We start from the raw sequence: 18192 nt of genomic DNA, 5'->3' as shown, positions 1-18192 counted from the left end.
GAAGGTGAGAGGGTGGAGAATGTGGAGGATGAAAAATGTATTGGATGCGGATTGTGGAGGATTGAAAATGTGGGTTGGGGCAAGTTGAGGAGTGGCTAAGTTGGGGGATGGGAAAATGGGCATTGGGAAAGTTGGGTGACGAGGAAGTGGGTGGGGTTGGGAATGTTTTGTTGGGGCAGGTGGGTGCGAAATTGGTGTCATGGGGGTGGAGTGGGGTATTGGCATGGTGAGGGTGGGAAAGTTAGGGGATGGGGTGGTTGGGATGGCAAAGGTGTCCAATGTGGAACATTCATGATTGGGAAGGTGGCGACAGGAGAAGGTATGGAATGTGGTACATCAGGGATGGGGAATGTTGTGAATGAGGAATGTGGAATACACAGAAGATGGGGGGTGGGGAAGATGGGGATGATGAATTTGCTGGACGTGAAAGGTGGGGTGTGGTCAACCCTAGACTCTGGCAGAGCGGTGTGGAGGTTGGTCGTCACCACCAGGACCCATTTTCCTTGTGGGGTGGCTGTGGGAGGACGGGGTGGGGAGGTCTTGGGGAGGGGGAGCAGAGATCCTTGGCCATGTCAGTCGGGATGGTCAGTGTCTGAAGCAGCAACTCCTGCAGGTAGATCATTCTAACTGACAGGACAATGGAACAATGATAGATGATGTTGTGATGCAACAAAGATCATTGATCAAAAAGTAGGAGGGACTGGATTCCTTTCTCAAATTGTAGCTTCTTATTGCCCTGGGTTTCGTGTAGTTTTGCTTATTCAGGCTTCAGACCGAGACAGAGAGCAAGGACTTTATGTCCATTCTTTCTAAGTGAGTACCCCTCATAGCAACCTCGCCTACGACACAAATTGCCACCCCTGTCCCCTGTAAAATGATGGAAAGAGCTTTCCTCTTCATTTTCAAATACTCCATTGCCTGGAGCCAACCTCTGGTCGCTGAACCATTTGGAGATGGAAAGCTTGCTCCCTCTTCCTCTTCCCCTATGCAACTGGCAACAGATGTTGAAGAAGGTGGCACCATGTAAGGGTGCAGTGTAAGCACAGGAGCAGGCAGCTCGATGCCACCAGGCATAGTGATAAACCGAATCTGCCTGCAGACTCCCGCAGGTGGAGCAAAGATGCTAAATTGAGATCTGAAAGACTGATCATCATAAATCTTGCCCTACCTGGGTGTATAATCCAGGTGGCATGGTGCCTGTGTCAGCAATTCAGCTCTCTCATATAAATTTAGTTTGGCATAATTTTGAAGAATATAAAAGCCTGAATGGTATCGACAAGGTCTGTGTGGAAAGATGTTTCCTCTTTTGAGCTGAGATCTAGGGGGTGCTGTTTTTAACATCCAGGCACCCTTATGGGATAGAGAAGATTGATTTTTCTCTGTCCATGGGTTGTCCAACTTTGAGGCTTTACCTCAGAAAGCAATGGAAGCGGGGTCACTGAATATTGTTAAATCAGAGATAAATTGCTCTTGTTGGGCAGCAAAGGTTTTTGAGAGTCGTTGGGAATTTAAAAATCGAAACACAATCAAAACATCCATAATCTTATTGAATGTTGGTGCTGTCTTGAGAGGCCCAGTCACCTTCTTCTGCTCCAGTTTTGTATGTTCAAATGGAACCAATTTCAAAGCAAACACATTTGCACAGCGAATTCCTCATTGCAACGCAAAGAAAATGGCCAAATATTTTTTCAGCGAAAGAATTTAAATGGGAAAACCTTGGCGTCCTTAAAACGGATCAGTTGAAAATGTTTGCTGGGGAAAGATGTCCGCCGACACCCTCACCCGTTGACCGCCTCTGGTTGGGGTCCCAGCTCCCAGCAGTGAACATTTTCCAGTAAAATCAAACAAAATGGGCTGATCCAGTCGTCAGTGGAACATCTGGATCTCGCGTCTCCTGTTGAGCACTCGGATCAATAGCTCAATGGTGACTCCAAATCTATGGCCTCGTCAATTTAATTGCAGCTACAATTACGAGGAGGTGGAGAGAGAGGAAGAAGCTCATGAGAGGGAAAGAGAGCGTGGGGAATGTTAAAGAGGGAAAGTGAGAAAGAGAAGGAAGGGAGAGGGAGGGATCAAGAAAAGGAAAGAGAATTTGCTTTTTCCGAATATTGGAAATGGAGCTGGCAACTCAAAGGTAAGGAGAGTATAGACGGCGTCGCTGCAAGTTAATATCTCTCTCGATGAGGAAATACCCACCCCATCCCCCTCACCATCCCTCTCACGTGGGACTACTTTCTGAGACCATCAAGTTTGTGAGATTCCTTTCCAAATTTGAAGAGAATGATGTGAAGCCATTTTTGTTCTTTTAGAAAATAGGAGGGCAGCTAAAATGGCCCCCAGATATCTGGACATTTTTAGTTCATGGGGAGCTGTTTGAGAGTGTCCAAGCGGTCGACTTCATGCTGCATTGTGATGGGCACCAGGGCCATAGGTCCCCAAGGCACAGGGCACCGATGGAGCCAGGGTTGTGGAGCGCAGAGTGCTGGAGGAGTGGCCGGGGGGGAGGGAGCAGGACAAGTGGGGGCACGGTCTGCAGTACAGCCTGTTGGACCTGGCTGGGCATGCGAGTACGCACCATGCTAACATGTCTGACTTTTACCCCCTGCAGACAATGGCCTTCAGGCAGCACGTTAGCGCAGTGCTTAGCACAGTTACTTCACAGCTCCAGCATTCCAGGTTCGATTTCTGGTTTGGCTCACTGTCTGTGCGGAGTCTGCACGTTCTCTGTGTGTGTGGGGGTTTTCTCCGGGTGCTCCGGCTTCCTCCCACAGTCCAAAGATGTGCAGGTTAGGTGGATTGGACACCCTAAATTGCCCTCAGTGTCCAAACCGTTTCGGTGGGGATACTGGGTTACGGGGATAAAGGGGATAGGATGGAGGCGTGGGGCTTAAGTAGGGTGCTCTTTCCAAGGGCCGGTGCAGACTCACTGGGCCGAATGGCCTCCTTCTGCACTGTAACATCTATGAATCCAACCAGGAATGGTGGCCTTTTGTGGAACATAGGACGAGGAGGAAGTCTTTCGGCCCTTCGAGCCTGCTCCGCCATTCATCACGATCATGGCTGATCATCCACCTCAAAAGCCTAATCCTGCTGTCTCCCCATAGCCTTTGATCCCATTCACCCCAAGTGCTATATCTAGCCGCCTCTTGAATATATTCCATGTTTTAGCATCAACTACTTCCTGTGGTAATGAATTCCACAGGCTCACCACTCTTTGGGTGAAAAAATATCTCCTCATCTCTGTCCAAAATGGTTTACCCTGAATCCTCAGACTGCGACCCCTGGCTCTGGACACACCCACATTGGTAACATCTTCCCCGCATTTACCCTGTCTAGTCCTGTCAGAATTTTATAAGTCTCTATGAGATCCCCCCCTCATTCTTCTGAACTCCAGCGAGAATAATCCTAACCTAGTCAATCTCTCCTCATATGATAGTCCAGCCATCCCTGGAATCAGTCTGGTAAACCTTCGCTGCTCTCCCTCGAGAGCAAAAACATCCTTCCACAGAGGAGGAGACCAAAACTGCCTCACCATGGCCCTTTATAATTGCAGCAACACATCCCTCCTTCTATACTCGAAACACCTCGCAATGAAGGCCAACATACCACTTTACCACCTGCTGCACCTGCATGCTTACCTTCAGCGACTGGTGCACAAGGACACCCAGGTCCCGCTGCACAGCGAAAACAGCGCGGGAGCAGAGAGAGCCGGGACAGCCAAAATAGCGCCGGAGGAGAGAGCCGGGAGATTTAAAAAGGGCGGGAGGAGAGAGCCGGGAGATTTAAAAAGCACGGGAGGAGAGAGCCGGGACAGCGAAAACAGCGCGGGAGCAGAGAGAGCCGGGACAGCGAAAATAGCGCCGGAGGAGACAGCCGGGAGATTTAAAAAGCGCGGGAGGAGAGAGCCGGGACAGCGAAAACAGCGCCGGAGGAGAGAGCCGGGAGATTTAAAAAGGGCGGGAGGAGAGAGCCGGGAGATTTAAAAAGGGCGGGAGGAGAGAGCCGGGAGATTTAAAAAGCACGGGAGGAGAGAGCCGGGAGATTTAAAAAGCGCTGGAGGAGAGAGCCGGGACAGTGCTGGGAGAGGTGAGTGCACAAAAGGTGTGGCAGGAGTGCCTTTAGTCACGGAGTGCTGATTGGAACAGAGTCCATCTGAGATTAGGTGAGTGACTGAGTTCGGGTGAGTGGCCAGAGAGGGCTGTGTTTTTGTTGGTGTTCGGGTTTATCCTTGAGGTTCGACAAAAAATGTTTTTTTTTTTAAATATTTAAATTAATTAACTAGTTGAATATGGCTGGACAGGTGATGTGCTGTTGCTGTATGATGATGGAACTGGTGGATCCCATTGAGACCGTCAGTGACCACATCTGCAGTGTTGGCTGCTCGATGAATTACGACTCAGAATTGATGAGCTGGAGACCGAGCTGCACACACTGCGGCACATCAGGGAGGGGGAACATTACCTGGACGCTTTGTTTCAGGAGGCAGTCACACCCGGTAGAATAAGTTCTGTTAATTCGGACAGTGGTCAGGGACAGAGTGGTATGACTGCAAGGGAGGCAGGTAGGGGGATCCTGAGTTTAGGAGTTGAGGAGCCTCATCCCTTGACTTTGTCCAACAGGTATAAGGTACTTGCTCCCTGTGTGGATGAGGAAGAGGGCTGTAGGGAGGATGCGTTGACTGACCACTGCACTTTGGTACAGGAAGCCATTCAAGAGGGGGGAGCAAAAAGACAAGTGGTAGTTGTAGGGGATTCTATAATTAGGGAGATTGATGGCATCCTTTGTAAGCCAGATCGAGAGTCCCGCATGGTATGTTGCCTGCCCGGTGCCAGGGTGAGGGACATCTCTGATCGGCTTGAAAGGATTTTGGAGAGGGAGGGGGAGGATCCAGTTGCTGTGGTCCACGTTGGGACTAACAACATAGGTAAGACTAGGAAAGAGGACCTGTTTGGGGATTATCAAACACTAGGGACTAAATTAAAGAGCAGGTCCTCCAGGGTTATAATCTCTGGATTACTACCCGAGCCACGTGCCAATTGGCAGAGGGTTGAGAAAATTAGAGAAGTTAACACGTGGCTAAAGAAGTGGTGCGGGAAAGAGGGATTCCATTTCATGGGGCATTGGAATCAGTACTGGGGCAGGAGGGACCTGTACCGTTGGGACGGTCTTCACCTGAACCATTCTGGGACCAGTGTTCTAGCGAATAGGATAAATAGGTTGGTCACAAGGACTTTAAACTAGCAAGTTGGGGGGAAGGGAAGTGTAAAGCTATGGACAGTATAATGGTTAATGGAGATCAAGGCAGCAGGTTACGTGACAGGTTATTTTGTAGAGATATGGGTTCAAAGACAAGGAAAATTAGGAGAAAGGGTAAGAGGAAAAATAAATTGCGAAAAGTTGCTGATCAAGGTGTTAGGATTCATAACAAAAACATAAAAAACAGCATAAGTGTACTTTATCTGAATGCTCGTAGTATACGAAATAAGGTAAATGAGTTGATGGCACAAATCATCGTGAATGACTATGATTTAGTGGCCATTACTGAAACATGGTTAAAAGATGGTCACGACTGGGAGTTAAATATCCAAGGGTATCAGACTATACGAAAGGATAGAATGGACGGTAAGGGCGGTGGTGTAGCTTTGTTGCTTAAGGATGATATCCGGGCAATAGTAAGGGATGATATTGGTGCTATGGAGGACAAGGTTGAATCGATTTGGGTGGAAATCAGGAATAGTAAGGCGAAAAGGTCACTGATAGGAGTAGTCTACAGGCCACCAAATAGTAACAGAATGGTAGGGCAGGCAATAAGCAAAGAAATAACGGATGCATGTAGAAATGGTACAGTGGTTATCATGGGAGATTTTAATCTGCATATCGATTGGTTTAACCAGGTTGGTAAAGGCAGCCTTGAGGAGGAATTTAAAGAATGTGCCCGGGATAATTTCCTGGAACAGTATGTAATGGAACCTACAAGGGAACAAGCGGTCCTAGATCTGGACATGTGTAATGAGGCAGGATTGATTAATGATCTTATAGTTCAGGATCCTCTTGGAAGGAGCGACCACAATATGGTGGAATTTAAAATACAGTTGGAGGATGACAAGGTAAAATCAAACACTAGTGTTTTGTGCTTAAACAAAGGCGATTACAATGGGATGAGAGAAGAACTAGCTAAGGTAGACTGGGAGCAAAGGCTTCATGGTGAAGCAGTTGAGGAACAGTGGAGAACCTTCCGTGCAATCTTTCACAGTGTTCAGAAAAGGTTCATAGCAACAAGAAAGAAAGACGGTAGAAAGGGGAAAAATCGACCGTGGATATCTAAGGAGGTGAGGGAGAGTATCAAATTGAAGGAAAAAACATACAAAGTGGCAAAATTTAGTGGGAGACTAGAGGACTGGGTAGTCTTTAGGGGACAACAGAAAGCTATAAAAAAGCCATAAAGAAGAGTAAGGTAGACTGTGAAAGTAAACTGGCTCAGAACATAAAAGCAGATAGTAAAAGCTTCTACAAATATCTAAAACAAAAAAGAGTCGCTAAGGTAAATATTGGTCCTTTGGACGATGAGAAGGGAGATTTAATAATAGGAGACGGGGAAATGGCTGAGGAGCTGAACAGGTTTTTTGGGTCAGTCTTCACAGTGGAGGACACAAATAACATGCCAGTGACTGATGGAAATAAGGATATGATAGGTGAGGACCTTGAGAGGATTGTAATCACTAAGGAGGCAGTATTGGGCAAGCTAATGGGGCTAAAGGTAGACAAGTCTCCTGGCCCTGATGGGATGCATCCCAGAGTGTTAAAAGAGATGGCTAGGGAAATCGTAAACGCACTAGTGATAATTTATCAAAATTCACTAGACTCTGGGGTGGTCCCAGAGGATAGGAAAGTAGCAAACGTGACACCACTGTTTAAAAAAGGAGGTCGGCAGAAAGTGGGTAATTATAGGCCGGTAAGCTAAACTTCGGTTGCAGGGAAAATGCTGGAATCTATCATTAAGGAGGAAATAGCGGGGCACCTGGAGGGAAATTGTCCCATTGGGCAGACGCAGCATGGGTTCACAAAGGGTAGGTCGTGTCTGACTAATTTGGTAGAATTTTTTGAGGACGTTACCAATGCAGTAGATAACGGGGAGCCAATGGATGTGGTATATCTGGATTTCCAGAAAGCTTTTGACAAGGTGCCACACAAAAGGTTGCTGCATAAACTAAAGATGCATGGCATTGAGGGTAAAGTGGTAGCATGGGTAGAGGATTGGTTAACTAACAGAAAGCAGAGAGTGGGGATAAATTGGTGTTTCTCTGGTTGGCAACCTGTAACTAGTGGGTTCCCTCAAGGATCAGTGTTGGGCCCGCAGTTGTTCACAATTTACATAGACAATTTAAAGTTGGGGACCAAGTGCAATGTGTCAAAGTTTGCAGACACTAAGATGAGTGGTAAAGCAAAAAGGGCAGAGGATACCGGAAGTCTGCAGAAGGATTTGGATAGGTTAGGTGAATGGGCTAGGTCTGGCAGATGGAATTCAATGTTGCCAAGTGTGAGGCAATCCATTTTGGGAGGAATAACAGCAGAATGGATTATTATTTAAACGGTAAGATGTTAAAACATGCTGCTGTGCAGAGGGACCTGGGTGTGCTGGTGCACGAGTCGCAAAAAGTTGGTGTGCAGGTGCAACAGGGGTTAAGAAGGCTAATCGAGTTTTGTCTTTCATTGCTAGAGGGATGGAGTTCAAGACTAGTGAGGTTATGCTGCAATTGTATAGGGTGCTGGTGAGGCCGCATCTGGAGTATTGTGTTCAGTTTTGTGCTCCTTACCTGAGAAAGGACATATTGGCACTGGAGGGAGTGCAGAGGAGATTCACTAGGTTGATCCCAGAGTTGAGGGGATTGGATTATGATGAGAGGTTGAGTAGACTGGGACTGTACTCATTGGAGTTTAGAAGGATGCGGGGGGGATCTTATTGAGACATATAAAATTATGAAGGGAATAGAAAGGATAGATGCGGGCAGGTTGTTTCCACTGGTCGGGTAAAATGCGAGTCCAAGTTGAAGAATTTGAGAAAGGAAACTAAAGGGAGGCTGCCGGTCTGCTTGCGAGGGAAATGAGCTGGAGAGGCTGAATTACCAGTGAAGGAAATTCAAAAGATATAATATGAGACTTTGAAGTGAGCTATGAGAGCATTTTTATAATGGGCCCTGATAGCTCAGTCGGTAGAGCATCAGACTTTTAATCTGAGGGTCCAGGGTTCAAGAACTGCTTTTAAATTAATAACATTCAGAATAACTGCAATTTTTACAGTTTCAAAAGCCCAGTGCCGATGAATATTTTAATTTGCACTCTCAAAGTCAGCAGGAGAAATCAACAATACTGATGTTTAATCAAAACAATTGAAATCTGTTCCACACTTGCGAAGCTGTCTTGCAGATTGGTGCTGTGGCTTAGATGGTTAAAGTGCCTGTCTTCTAAACAGTAGATCCTGAGTTAAATCTCAGCAGTACCTTTATACATTCAGGTCAAAGCATGTAGCCTGTGAAGAATTCTCCTCATTTAATGGTGAACACAGAAAATGTTGACAACATTTCTGTGGTACTGACCTTCAAGATTGCTTTCCCTTGTTTTATGTCAAACTTGATTCAAACTTCCCTATCGCCCATTTTTCACGCAACTTCCATTTTCCTCATCTACTCCATTGCATGTAACCTCGCTTCAGCTCTGAATAAGGATCACACGGATTTGAAACATTAACTTTGTGTTTGGCTCCACAGACATCCTCAAATTTTATGAGCTTTCACCCAAGCATTTTTAGTTTCTCATGCAGATTCACAATATGTGCAGTATTTTCCTTTGAATGCACGACAGGATTGACCTCAGGAAATCCAGTAGGAACATTTTGAATGTTTGTCAGCGATGTCTGTGAGCAAAGATTGAATGATTAAATGATTTACTCTGATGAAGAGTGACCCAACTTCGAAACGTTAGCTCGGTTCTCTCTTCACAGATGCTGCCAGACCCACTGAGATTTTCCATCATTTCCTGTTTTAATTCAGATTTCACATCCGCAGTAATTTGCTTTTTTATTGGACGATATATGTTGCTGCATGTTAGCAAGAATGATTCGGGCGGGATAAATTGTTGGGCATTTTCCATGAAGATGTGGTGTTGACAGATCTATTGACACCCTGAAATTTGCGATTTGCTTAATTTGTTAGTTTTCTAGATGAGCTTACTTGCGTTCACACTCTGCCACAACAAACAACAGATGACACCCTTTATTCCCCCTCTTAAAATACAATCTGTAGCTCTGTCGCTTCCCACTCATATCTCAGCGAACTAACCGTAATCTTCAATGTCTTGAAGTCCCAGTGCATGACCGTGGGCATCAACAGTTGCCACATCTCAAGTCATTGGTAAAATGCGAGTCCAAGTTGAAGAATTTGAGAAAGGAAACCAAAGGGAGGCTGCCAGTCTGCTTGCGAGGGAAATGAGCTGGAGAGGCTGAATGACCAGTGAAGGAAATTCAAAAGATACAATATGAGACTTTGAAGTGAGCTATGAGAACGTTTTTACATTGAGCCCTGGTAGCTCAGTTGGTAGCGCATCAGGCTTTTAATCTGGTGGTCTAGGGTTCAGGTCCCTGTCAGGGTTTTGATTTTGGCTCAAGGCGTTTGCTTCCCAATGAACGGTTGGAAATAAAAATAAAGAATGCAGGATGCTTTATGGAAAGTGGAAGAACCGTGACAACGTCGTGTTTGCCAAATTGCAACAGCCGTCCAGAATTTTCAAGAATTTTTGCTAGATTTTCAGTTGATGTTTAAACTCTCTCCTGGTCTTGTCCTGCATTATACCACTATAGTTTTCTGGCCATGTTTAATCACTTACCAATTCGCAAAATATTTCCTGTTTGTATGCTCCTTTCCTGCAGAACTGCTTTTAAATTAATAACTTTCAGAAATAACTGCAATCTTTACAGTTTCAAAAGCCCAGTGACAATGAATATTTTAATTTGCACTCTCAAAGTCAGCAGGAGAAATCAACAATACTGATGTTTAATCAAAACAATTGAAATCTGTTCTACACTTGCAAAACTGTCAGGCAGATTGGTGCTGTGGCTTAGATGGTTAAAGCGCCTGTCTTGTAAACAGGAGATCCTGAGTTCAAATCTCAGCAGTACTGTTGTACATTTAGGTCAAAGCATGTAGCCTGTGTAGAATGCTTATCATATATTGGTGAACACAGAAAATGTTGACAACATTTCTGTGGTACTGACCTTCAAGGTTGCTTTCCCCTGTTTTACGTCAAACTTCCATATCTCCCATTTTTCACGCAACTTCCATTATCCTCATCTACTCCATTGCATGTAACCTCGCTTCAGCTCTGAATAAGGATCACACGGAGTTGAAACATTAACTTTGTGTTTGGCTCCACAGACATCCTCAAATGTTATGTGCTTTAATCCAATCATTTTTAGTTTCTCATGCACATTCACAACATGTGCAGTATTTTCCTTTGAATGCACGACAGGATTGACCTCAGGAAATCCAGTAGGAACATGTTGAATGTCTGTCAGCAAAGATTGAATGGTTAAATGATTTACTCTGATGAAGAGTGACGCAGCCTCGAAACGTTCGCTCGGTTCTCTCTTCACAGATGCTGCCAGACCCACTGAGATTTTCCATCATTTCCTGTTTTTTTCAGATTTCACATCTGCAGTAATTTGCCTTTTTATTGGACGATATATGTTGCTGCATGTCAGCAAGAACGATTTGGGCGGGATAAAGGATGGGGCGTTTTCCATGAAGATGTGGCATTTGCAGATCTATTTACACCCTGAAAATTTGCGATTTGCATAATTTGCTTCTTTACTAGATGAGCTTACTTGAGTTCACACTCTGCCACAACAAACAACAGATGACACCCTTTATTACCTCTCTCAAAATACAACCTGTATCTCTGCAGCTTCCCACTCACATCTCAGCGAACTAAACAAAATTTTCAATGTCTTGAAGTCCCAGTGCATGTCCCTGGGTAACAACAGTTGTCACATCACAGGTCATTGGTAAAATGCGAGTCCAAGTTGAAGAATTTGAGAAAGAAAGCCGAAGGGAGGCTGCCGGTCTGCTTGCGAGGGAAATGAGCTGGAGAGGCTGAATGACCAGTGAAGGAAATTCAAAAGATACAATATAAGACTTTGAAGTGAGCTATGAGAACATTTTCTGAATGGGCCCTGGTAGCTCAGTCGGTAGAGCATCAGACTTTTAATCTGAGGGTCCAGGGTTCAAGTCCCTGTCAGGGCTTTGATTTTGGCTCAAGGCGTTTGCTTCCCAATGAACGGTCGGAAATAAAAATAAAGAATGCAGGATGCTTTATGGAAAGTGGAAGAACCGTGACAACGTCGTGTTTGCCAAATTGCAACAGCCGTCCAGAATTTTCAAGAATTTTTGCTAGATTTTCAGTTGATGTTTAAACTCTCTCCTGGACTTGTCCTGCATGATATCATTATAGTTTTCTGGCCATGTTTAATCACTTACCAATTCGCAAAATATTTCCTGTTTGTATACTTCTTTCTTGCAGAACTGCTTTTAAATTAATAACTTTCAGAATAACTGCAATTTTTACAGTTTCAAAAGCCCAGTGCCGATGAATATTTTAATTTGCACTCTCAAAGTCAGCAGGAGAAATCAACAATACTGATGTTTAATCGAAGCAATTGAAATCTGTTCCACACTTGCAAGCCTGTCTTGCAGATTGGTGCTGTGGCTTAGATGGTTAAAGTGCCTGTCTTATAAACAGGAGATCCTGAATTCAAATCTCAGCAGTACCTTTATACATTCAGGTCAAAGCATGTAGCCTGTGAAGAATCCTCCTCATTCAATGGTAAACACAGAAAATGTTGACAACATTTCTGTGGTACTGACCTTCAAGATTGCTTTCCCCTGTTTTATGTCAAACTTCCATATCTCCCATTTTTCACGCAACTTCCATTTTCCTCATCTACTCCATTGCATGTAACCTCGCTTCAGCTCTGAATAAGGATCACACGGATTTGAAACATTAACTTTGTGTTTGGCTCCACAGACATCCTCAAATTTTATGAGCTTTCACCCAAGCATTTTTAGTTTCTCATGCAGATTCACAATATGTGCAGTATTTTCCTTTGAATGCACGACAGGATTGACCTCAGGAAATCCAGTAGGAACATTTTGAATGTTTGTCAGCGATGTCTGTGAGCAAAGATTGAATGATTAAATGATTTACTCTGATGAAGAGTGACCCAACTTCGAAACGTTAGCTCGGTTCTCTCTTCACAGATGCTGCCAGACCCACTGAGATTTTCCATCATTTCCTGTTTTAATTCAGATTTCACATCCGCAGTAATTTGCTTTTTTATTGGACGATATATGTTGCTGCATGTTAGCAAGAATGATTCGGGCGGGGTAAATTGTTGGGCATTTTCCATGAAGATGTGGTGTTGACAGATCTATTGACACCCTGAAATTTGCGATTTGCATAATTTGTTAGTTTTCTAGATGAGCTTACTTGCGTTCACACTCTGCCACAACAAACAACAGATGACACCCTTTATTCCCCCTCTTAAAATACAATCTGTAGCTCTGTCGCTTCCCACTCATATCTCAGCGAACTAACCGTAATCTTCAATGTCTTGAAGTCCCAGTGCATGTCCGTGGGCATCAACAGTTGCCACATCTCAAGTCATTGGTAAAATGCGAGTCCAAGTTGAAGAATTTGAGAAAGGAAACCAAAGGGAGGCTGCCAGTCTGCTTGCGAGGGAAATGAGCTGGAGAGGCTGAATGACCAGTGAAGGAAATTCAAAAGATACAATATGAGACTTTGAAGTGAGCTATGAGAACATTTTTACATTGGGCCCTGGTAGCTCAGTTGATAGAGCATCAGGCTTTTAATCTGATGGTCCAGGGTTCAGGTCCCTATCAGGGTTTTGATTTTGGCTCAAGGCGTTTGCTTCCCAATGAACGGTCGGAAATAAAAATAAAGAATGCAGGATGCTTTATGGAAAGTGGAAGAACCATGACAACGTCGTGTTTGCCAAATTGCAACAGCCGTCCAGAATTTTCAAGAATTTTTGCTAGATTTTCAGTTGATGTTTAAACTCTCTCCTGGTCTTGTCCTGCATTATACCACTATAGTTTTCTGGCCATGTTTAATCACTTACCAATTCGCAAAATATTTCCTGTTTGTATGCTCCTTTCCTGCAGAACTGCTTTTAAATTAATAACTTTCAGAAATAACTGCAATCTTTACAGTTTCAAAAGCCCAGTGACAATGAATATTTTAATTTGCACTCTCAAAGTCAGCAGGAGAAATCAACAATACTGATGTTTAATCAAAACAATTGAAATCTGTTCTACACTTGCAAATTTGTCTGGCAGATTGGTGCTGTGGCTTAGATGGTTAAAGCGCCTGTCTTGTAAACAGGAGATCCTGAGTTCAAATCTCAGCAGTACCTTTGTACATACAGGTCAAAGCATGTAACCTGTGAAAAATACTTCTCATTTAATGGTGAACACAGAAAATGTTGACAACATTTCTGTGGTACTGACCTTCAAGGTTGCTTTCCCCTGTTTTACGTCAAATTTCCATATCTCCCATTTTTCACGCAACTTCCATTATCCTCATCTACTCCATTGCATGTAACCTCGCTTCAGCTCTGAATAAGGATCACACGGAGTTGAAACATTAACTTTGTGTTTGGCTCCACAGACATCCTCAAATGTTATGTGCTTTAATCCAATCATTTTTAGTTTCTCATGCACATTCACAACATGTGCAGTATTTTCCTTTGAATGCACGACAGGATTGACCTCAGGAAATCCAGTAGGAACATGTTGAATGTCTGTCAGCAAAGATTGAATGGTTAAATGATTTACTCTCATGAAGAGTGACGCAGCCTCGAAACGTTCGCTCGGTTCTCTCTTCACAGATGCTGCCAGACCCACTGAGATTTTCCATCATTTCCTGTTTTTTTTCAGATTTCACATCTGCAGTAATTTGCCTTTTTATTGGACGATATATGTTGCTGCATGTCAGCAAGAACGATTTGGGCGGGATAAAGGATGGGGCGTTTTCCATGAAGATGTGGCATTTGCAGATCTATTTACACCCTGAAAATTTGCGATTTGCATAATTTGCTACTTTACTAGATGATCTTACTTGCGTTCACACTCTGCCACAACAAACAACAGATGACACGCTTTATTACCTCTCTCAAAATACAACCTGTATCTCTGCAGCTTCCCACTCACATCTCAGCGAACTAAACATAATCTTCAATGTCTTGAAGTCCCAGTGCATGTCCCTGGGTAACAACAGTTGTCACATCACAGGTCACTTGTAACATGCGAGTCCAAGTTGAAGAATTTGAGAAAGAAAGCCGAAGGGAGGCTGCCGGTCTGCTTGCGAGGGAAATGAGCTGGAGAGGCTGAATGACCAGTGAAGGAAATTCAAAAGATACAATATGAGACTTTGAAGTGAGCTATGAGAACATTTTCTGAATGGGCCCTGGTAGCTCAGTCGGTAGAGCATCAGACTTTTAATCTGAGGGTCCAAGGTTCAAGTCCCTGTCAGGGCTTTGATTTTGGCTCAAGGCGTTTGCTTCCCAATGAACGGTCGGAAATAAAAATAAAGAATGCAGGATGCTTTATGGAAAGTGGAAGAACCGTGACAACGTCGTGTTTGCCAAATTGCAACAGCCGTCCAGAATTTTCAAGAATTTTTGCTAGATTTTCAGTTGATGTTTAAACTCTCTCCTGGACTTGTCCTGCATGATATCACTATAGTTTTCTGGCCATGTTTAATCACTTACCAATTCGCAAAATATTTCCTGTTTGTATACTTCTTTCTTGCAGAACTGCTTTTAAATTAATAACTTTCAGAATAACTGCAATTTTTACAGTTTCAAAAGCCCAGTGCCGATGAATATTTTAATTTGCACTCTCAAAGTCAGCAGGAGAAATCAACAATACTGATGTTTAATCGAAGCAATTGAAATCTGTTCCACACTTGCAAGCCTGTCTTGCAGATTGGTGCTGTGGCTTAGATGGTTAAAGTGCCTGTCTTGTAAACAGGAGATCCTGAATTCAAATCCCAGCAGTACCTTTATACATTCAGGTCAAAGCATGTAGCCTGTGAAGAATCCTCCTCATTCAATGGTAAACACAGAAAATGTTGACAACATTTCTGTGGTACTGACCTTCAAGATTGCTTTCCCCTGTTTTATGTCAAACTTCCATATCTCCCATTTTTCACGCAACTTCCATTTTCCTCATCTACTCCATTGCATGTAACCTCGCTTCAGCTCTGAATAAGGATCACACGGATTTGAAACATTAACTTTGTGTTTGGCTCCACAGACATCCTCAAATTTTATGAGCTTTCACCCAAGCATTTTTAGTTTCTCATGCAGATTCACAATATGTGCAGTATTTTCCTTTGAATGCACGACAGGATTGACCTCAGGAAATCCAGTAGGAACATTTTGAATGTTTGTCAGCGATGTCTGTGAGCAAAGATTGAATGATTAAATGATTTACTCTGATGAAGAGTGACCCAACTTCGAAACGTTAGCTCGGTTCTCTCTTCACAGATGCTGCCAGACCCACTGAGATTTTCCATCATTTCCTGTTTTAATTCAGATTTCACATCCGCAGTAATTTGCTTTTTTATTGGACGATATATGTTGCTGCATGTTAGCAAGAATGATTCGGGCGGGATAAATTGTTGGGCATTTTCCATGAAGATGTGGTGTTGACAGATCTATTGACACCCTGAAATTTGCGATTTGCATAATTTGTTAGTTTTCTAGATGAGCTTACTTGCGTTCACACTCTGCCACAACAAACAACAGATGACACCCTTTATTCCCCCTCTTAAAATACAATCTGTAGCTCTGTCGCTTCCCACTCATATCTCAGCGAACTAACCGTAATCTTCAATGTCTTGAAGTCCCAGTGCATGACCGTGGGCATCAACAGTTGCCACATCTCAAGTCATTGGTAAAATGCGAGTCCAAGTTGAAGAATTTGAGAAAGGAAACCAAAGGGAGGCTGCCAGTCTGCTTGCGAGGGAAATGAGCTGGAGAGGCTGAATGACCAGTGAAGGAAATTCAAAAGATACAAAATGAGACTTTGAAGTGAGCTATGAGAACATTTTTACATTGGGCCCTGGTAGCTCAGTTGATAGAGCATCAGGCTTTTAATCTGATGGTCCAGGGTTCAGGTCCCTATCAGGGTTTTGATTTTGGCTCAAGGCGTTTGCTTCCCAATGAACGGTCGGAAATAAAAATAAAGAATGCAGGATGCTTTATGGAAAGTGGAAGAACCATGACAACGTCGTGTTTGCCAAATTGCAACAGCCGTCCAGAATTTTCAAGAATTTTTGCTAGATTTTCAGTTGATGTTTAAACTCTCTCCTGGTCTTGTCCTGCATTATACCACTATAGTTTTCTGGCCATGTTTAATCACTTACCAATTCGCAAAATATTTCCTGTTTGTATGCTCCTTTCCTGCAGAACTGCTTTTAAATTAATAACTTTCAGAAATAACTGCAATCTTTACAGTTTCAAAAGCCCAGTGACGATGAATATTTTAATTTGCACTCTCAAAGTCAGCAGGAGAAATCAACAATACTGATGTTTAATCAAAACAATTGAAATCTGTTCTACACTTGCAAAACTGTCTGGCAGATTGGTGCTGTGGCTTAGATGGTTAAAGCGCCTGTCTTGTAAACAGGAGATCCTGAGTTCAAATCTCAGAAGTACCTTTGTACATACAGGTCAAAGCATGCAACCTCCATTTTCCTCATCGACTCCATTGCATGTAACCTCGCTTCAGCTCTGAATAAGGATCACACGGATTTGAAACATTATCTTTGTGTCTGGCTCCGCAGACATCCTCAAATTTTATGAGCTTTAATCCAATCATTTTTAGTTTCTCATGCAGATTCACAACATGTGCAGTATTTTCCTTTGAATGCACGACAGGTTTGACCTCAGGAAATCCAGTAGGAACATTTTGAATGTTTGTCAGCGATGTCTGTGAGCAAAGATTGAATGATTACATCGAACATAGAACATAGAACGATACAGCGCAGTACAGGCCCTTCGGCCCACGATGTTGCACCTAAACAAAAGCCATCTAACCTACACTATGCCATTATCATCCATATGTTTATCCAATAAACTTTTAAATGCCCTCAATGTTGGCGAGTTCACTACTGTAGCAGGTAGGGCATTCCACGGCCTCACTACTCTTTGCATAAAGAACCTACCCCTGACCTCTGTCCTATATCTATTACCCCTCAGTGTAAAGCTATGTCCCCTCGTGCCAGCCATTTCCATCCGCGGGAGAAGGCTCTCACTGTCCACCCTATCTAACCCCCTGATCATTTTGTATGCCTCTATTAAGTCTCCTCTTAACCTTCTTCTCTCCAACGAAAACATCCTCAAGTCCATCAGCCTTTCCTCATAAGATTTTCCCTCCATACCAGGCAACATCCTGGTAAATCTCCTCTGCACCCGCTTCAAAGCCTCCACGTCCTTCCCATAATGCCGTGACCAGAACTGTACGCAATACTCCAAATGCGGCCGTATCAGAGTCCTGTACAGCTGCAACATGACCTCCTGACTCCGGAACTCAATCCCTCTACCAATAAAGGCCAACACTCCATAGGCATTCTTCACAACCCTATCAACCTGGGTGGCAACTTTCAGGGATCTATGTACATGGACACCTAGATCCCTCTGCTCATCCACACTTCCAAGAACTTTACCATTAGCCAAATATTCCGCATTCCTGTTATTCCTTCCAAAGTGAATCACCTCATACTTCTCTACATTAAACTCCATTTGCCACCTCTCAGCCCAGCTCTGCAGCTTATTAAATCCCTCTGTAACCTGCTACATCCTTCCACACTATCGACAACACCACCAACTTTAGTATTGTCTGCAAATTTACTCACCCACCCTTCTGCGCCTTCCTCTTGGTCATTGATAAAAATGACAAACAGCAACGGCCCCAGAACAGATCCTTGTGGTACTCCACTTGTAACTGAACTCCATTCTGAACATTTCCCATCATCCACCACCCTCTGTCTTCTTTCAGCTAGCCAATTCTGATCCACATCTCTAAATCACCCTCAATCCCAGCCTCTGTATTTTCT

The 18192-nt window shown here is 43.7% G+C and overlaps 6 non-coding genes across 6 annotated transcripts; all 6 read left to right on the top strand.

Annotated features, from left to right (window-relative positions):
- Positions 1-10099: 10099 nt before the first annotated feature.
- Positions 10100-10173, top strand: trnat-ugu (transfer RNA threonine (anticodon UGU)). Its single transcript has one exon. It is a non-coding gene; the product is annotated as a tRNA-Thr (tRNA).
- Positions 10174-11221: 1048 nt separating this feature from the next.
- On the top strand, positions 11222-11294 carry trnak-uuu (transfer RNA lysine (anticodon UUU)). Its single transcript has one exon. It is a non-coding gene; the product is annotated as a tRNA-Lys (tRNA).
- Positions 11295-11747: 453 nt separating this feature from the next.
- On the top strand, positions 11748-11821 carry trnai-uau (transfer RNA isoleucine (anticodon UAU)). The gene has a single exon. It is a non-coding gene; the product is annotated as a tRNA-Ile (tRNA).
- A 1588-nt stretch (positions 11822-13409) lies between these two features.
- trnat-ugu (transfer RNA threonine (anticodon UGU)) lies at positions 13410-13483 on the top strand. Its single transcript has one exon. It is a non-coding gene; the product is annotated as a tRNA-Thr (tRNA).
- Positions 13484-14532: 1049 nt separating this feature from the next.
- trnak-uuu (transfer RNA lysine (anticodon UUU)) lies at positions 14533-14605 on the top strand. Its single transcript has one exon. It is a non-coding gene; the product is annotated as a tRNA-Lys (tRNA).
- A 2115-nt stretch (positions 14606-16720) lies between these two features.
- On the top strand, positions 16721-16794 carry trnat-ugu (transfer RNA threonine (anticodon UGU)). The gene has a single exon. It is a non-coding gene; the product is annotated as a tRNA-Thr (tRNA).
- Positions 16795-18192: the final 1398 nt, after the last annotated feature.

The sequence above is a fragment of the Scyliorhinus torazame genome, chromosome 4 (assembly GCF_047496885.1).
Source record: "Scyliorhinus torazame isolate Kashiwa2021f chromosome 4, sScyTor2.1, whole genome shotgun sequence".
In the NCBI taxonomy this organism is placed as follows: Eukaryota; Metazoa; Chordata; class Chondrichthyes; order Carcharhiniformes; family Scyliorhinidae; genus Scyliorhinus; species Scyliorhinus torazame.
This window is presented reverse-complemented; position numbering and strand designations above follow the sequence as displayed.